The following is a 5,097-nucleotide window of genomic DNA, read 5'->3' on the forward strand; positions in this document are numbered from 1 at the left end:
CGGGTTGGGCGGCAAGGCTGCCCCGCTCCGCCGGGCGATGGCATCCACCAGCCTCCGCCACAACAACAACAACACGAAAAGAGAAAGGAGGAAGCTCCGTTTTACAGCCTCACCTCTCCTCCGCCTCCCCTCCAGCTCCCGGTACCGAGAGCTGGCAAAGAGAAATTGAAGAGGCTTGGACGTGTGTGTAGTGGCACCGACGCTCCGGGTAATTAATGATTACCGGCGTTCGGGGTAATGATTACATCTGCTTCTGTGTGTGCGAGTGCTGTCCCCCACCCTCCCGTATAGGCGTGAGGCTCTTTTCCTGTTTCACCCCGTGTATTTATTATTGTGGCAGTTCTGATGGAGCCGGAGAGGCAGCATCTCGTTTCAAAAGTCGTCGCCGTCCTGTCTAGCCAGGTGATTTTCGCAGTGTTTAAAACGGAGAGGTGTCACAGAGGAAGCGGTGTGACAGCTTCCCGCGTGTGTTTGTGGCTGTAGAAGGTGTTTTCACCGAGTTGTGCCTGTCTTTCTCTAGGAAACGGTTAAAAAGCTGCAGAAACCTTAGGTAAGGTGAGTGGCTGTTGGTGTTGACTAAAACTGCACCTGGGCGTGAGCTGTACAGAAATTCAGCACGACTGAAGTTTAGTGAAACTGTGTGGCTGCTTGACTTCACTGGCGTATTTAGGAGCAGGTACAGAGATGGAATAAAAGTCGCAATGTGGGAGAAAACAAAGTACTGAAATAGTACTAGTGATTTTTAACTCATGTATTTGAGATGGGACTATGGAAACATACGTTTTCTTCAGTTCTGCACATGTGCAGACACTTTTGAGGCAGAATATTCATGATCAAGGAGTTGTAGTTGTGTGTATTGTCATTGCTGCAGTACTTGGTCAGGATTTTTTGGGACTATCAAAATAGAAATTAAGGTGGTTTTAATAATTATTTCAGGGTCTTAATTTTCTACTGTTTCTTGTTTGCATGTTTGAGTTTCTACTTATTGTTTCTTTTTTTTTTTACCTTCTAAACTGTTTTTTTTAATCACTAGTCATTATTGGATGCTTCTATTTATAAAATCAAGGGCTTAAAGTAGGTGGCGGTCAAATTAAGTCACACTTATTTACAGCCATATTTCAGGCATATGTTGTATGGTGATCTTGATATAATCCTAGCCTGGTTTTGGGAAAGATTTACTGTATCCTATCAATTTGTTATTACACTGTTGTGCATACATTTTAATTTTAGTAACACCCTTATCCTCTTAATTCCTGTTGAATGATTTGGGTTTGACTATTTTGGTTTTCTGTGTAATTATTCTTTGCTCTGGATGACTAAAATGGGAGATTATTTTAGTAATTTGAAGCTGGATTCCTTTTAATTTAGGCTAATGTTTGTCAGCCGTCAGGATTTCTGTACGTGTGGCAAGGCAAAACATGTACATCAGGCAAAACTAATTTTATATATAACCATGTAATACAGAAAGATGATTCCAGACAAAGCTGTCCTTGAGTCCACAGCTTTCCTTTGAGGAATACTGAGAAATCCTCGAAGAGGATGCTGTCTTCTGCCACGTCCCTCTATTCTGTTCTTTCTAGAAATGTTAAACAATCCCCAGCAATTTTTCTTAGGAATGATGGCAAGGGTAGGGTCGATAAACAGTGCTGATTGTGAATAGCTGTTGTTCCCGGTCTAGTTTTTCCTTTCCAGCGTGACATATCTGTAAGGCAGGAGGTGCTGGGAGGGGCGTTCCTTTGTTATGTTGACACTTAAATCCCACTGACGGGTGTATTCTCCTCCAGGAATTTTGTGTGATTGAAGGGATTCCTTAAGACGAAGAATATTTTCTCCAGCTGTCTTCCTGCACTCTTAGCCTATGTAAAGAAATTAATTGCTCTGAAGATTGCTGTGCGTGTGCCTTTTAGGAAGCCCTTGGGTTGATTGTTACTTGGCTGTGGCTTTCTAGAAAAGAGTGTTTCTGCTGAAGCGGTGCGTGTGTGGCGGTCCGGGCTTGTCACCGCGCGAGCCGACTGCTGCTGACCTCTGTACAACACCCATGAAATAGGTGGATGTGCGTGCTCGTGTGTGTGCATGGTGCTCATGCATGTTAATTGAATTAAGGCTGTAAAAGTGTCATCTGCTTGTTACAAATGAGAAGGATCAGGTTTTGTGATCCCTTCTTGACAAGGCTGAGGAAGCCCTGCAAATAACCGAACTCCCTTTCAGGAAGGGTTAGTGTGATGATAAGGAAATAAAACTGCGTTAAGAGATCTCAGATGTTCCAAAATACCATCGAGGAGAATTAGGGTGGGTACTAATAAGGAGCCGTTTCTCTCTGGCAGCAGGTTCTCCTTGGTGTCTGAAGAAAGATGAAAACTTGTGTGCTCAGAGGGAGGGGAAGGCAGCGCTCGCCCCTTCCCCTCTCTGGCCGCAGCCCCCCGGGAGGGCTCAGCCCCAATGCCCACCTCGCCCCTCACCCACAGCGGCCGGGTTTCGGGTGCTCTGCCTGGGTGCAGGGCACCTCCCAGCCCGCAGCTGGTAACGTGTACCCACGTCCAGCCTGCCATACCCTCTCGCTTAGCTCGGCTAGAGGCTTTTCCCACCCAAAATGCTTTAAGGATTGTTGCTTTTTATTTTTATTTATTTATTTATTTTTATGGTAGCTCTGTGGATGCTGTTGTAATTGAAGTGGGGCTTGCTTTCCTCTCTGCCTTTGTAATACCTTGTATTTATTTTCCCTGCGTGCAGCTGCATCTCGGAGGAGATATTTCTGTCTCTCTTTCTGGGGGGGTTTGTCTGTGTGTATGTGTGAGAGGGCTGGGGAGGACACAGTAGTGAAGATTAAACAGCCAGTTGTAGCTAGATTGTAGAGGTAAAAAGAACTCTTGTTTGCATTAAAATTGTACCGGCTAACACAGTCTAGTCTGTTTGATACAGTAGTCTTGCTATGTTACAAAATGTACTGGGATAAAATGTAACAGGTTGTATAATAAGCAGGTAATGTTTGCGGTATTAGCCATTGACCTTAATTTGCTTGTTTTTTGCTGCATTGCTTGGGCTTGACTGTGTTGTGAAATAGACATAACGTACTATTAAATCTGGGCTTTCTCTGGGCTAAATTTAGTTCAATGGTCTCTGGATAAAAAGGGATTTTTAATTACTAAGAATTTTTCCATCATTAACCTCTAGGTAATGGATATATTTTGTACAGAAATTAAGCAGTGTTTATAATTTCTTTTAAAAAAAAAAATTTTATACCACATAGTTAATTTCTGCATGTTTTGAGATCATTGCAGTTTAAGAAGTACTTTATCTGTATTGCTCTACACGAGAAATACATGAGAGAACAGAGCCTATCATATAATTGTAGACATGCTGATTAGTGTGAGAATATGTTAAGAGGCTGTGAATTGGTGTAGATAAATACTAGGATGCATGGTCAAAAAACTTGAAGCAATCTGGCATGCCTGTATACTTGGTTCTTTTAAGTTGTACATGGCAAAAAAAAAAAAGGAAAGACTTGAACGTATTTGCTTTTTGGTTTCTCTACAAAAGTGTAGTCTGTATTCTCAGAGTAGATGTACATTAGATCCTAATTTGCACACCTGCCTCCCTCTTTGTTACAAGAAGTGCTGGAGAGTATTTTCTTCCCCAGGAAAGTATGTAGCTGTTTCTTTTTTGTTGTTGTTGTTGTTTTTTAGCATAGTTGAAAGTTTACTACTAGTCTGGTGGTGGTGGTGGCGTTTTGTGGAGAGGAACGGCCCTGGGGAGGTGAGCTGTGCTCCGTCCCGGTTGTTCATCTGGAGAAACACATCACGTTCTAGGTATGAGCAAGATGTATGGAGTGATCCAGCAGACAGTATTTCCACGGGTGATCCCCCAGATAGTGTATCCGGTGCAGTGGACCTGCCTACCCTGTGGTCGGAGGCTTTTTGTTATGCATGCATCCTAATTGTTCTTTCTGTTGGCATTGTACGTAGGCTGAAGGGGCTGTGCACCGATGCAAATAGACTTTCTAATACCTTAGCATTTGCATTATAATGGCTGCATAAATATTGCAGCACATCTCGGTTCACTCTCTCGCTGCTTTGACTGCTGGGGTTTAAAATAGGTTCTTTCTCCAGCATGGATCTTGTTCGCTGTTGGTATTGCTTTCGAGAGGGGTTCTGCAGTGCATCTTTATTAAATAGTGAAGCCTGTTTGCGATGAGGTGCAATTTTAACTTATCCATGTTCTAGTCTCCCACTCCTTTCAGCCCACAGGTTGATAGAGGCGCTTGGAGGGAAAAAAAAAATAAAGCTTGAGCAGTTTTTCACCAACTATTTCTAAACTCACTATATTTGGGATTGCAAAACGTGTTTGCTTGAGATTTGGTTTTGCATTTATTTCCAAAAATCCTATAGATGTCTGTGGGACTATTTTATGCATAAGGAATGCAAAGTATTCTGCCACCATTGTTTTAGTGCTGAAATATTTGGTGACTTGTGACTAACTTTACCAGAAGCACCCTGAATTTCCTTTGAAAGTGTCAATGCGGTGATGTGACTGAAAGCAGACACTCCTTTTTGGGAACTCGTGGCAGATTGCCATCACCTATCTGTCAAAAGTTTGCTTTACAAAGTTGTTAAACAGCACAGCAATTAGTATCACTTACTTGATTCTTGGTGATTAGTAGAGGTATAGAGACTTTTTAAAATAATCACAGAACGCCATCTTTTAAAGGTTTGAATTGATTTCTTGCAGCTACAGCCTTGTTATTAAAGTATTGTGCCAAATTTGGGGAAGGGTAATATGTTAAACTATTACATTTTTTGGCTAATCAAGTGTAATCCTTGGGTTTATTCTGTCTTACACGGTTTAGTTTGTAAAAACTGGCAGCAAGAAAGGTACGTTTAAATCAAATCTTCATTTTTGTTTTATGTATCTGATATTAGTAGCTTGTCACTGTTTTGCTTGTTTGCACATATTAAAGTGGTAGTAGTTGTTCAGGTTAAGGATATGGTGAATGACCCTGTTGTTGGAATTAAAGTTATGAAAACAGTTTTCTGAAGCAGTAAGTGATAGTATTGCAAGAAACCATACATTTACTTAGAACTTCTGTATGATGATTGATGA

The sequence above is a fragment of the Charadrius vociferus genome, unplaced genomic scaffold (genome assembly GCF_000708025.1).
Source record: "Charadrius vociferus isolate BGI_N301 unplaced genomic scaffold, ASM70802v2 scaffold282, whole genome shotgun sequence".
NCBI classification, from domain to species: Eukaryota; Metazoa; Chordata; class Aves; order Charadriiformes; family Charadriidae; genus Charadrius; species Charadrius vociferus.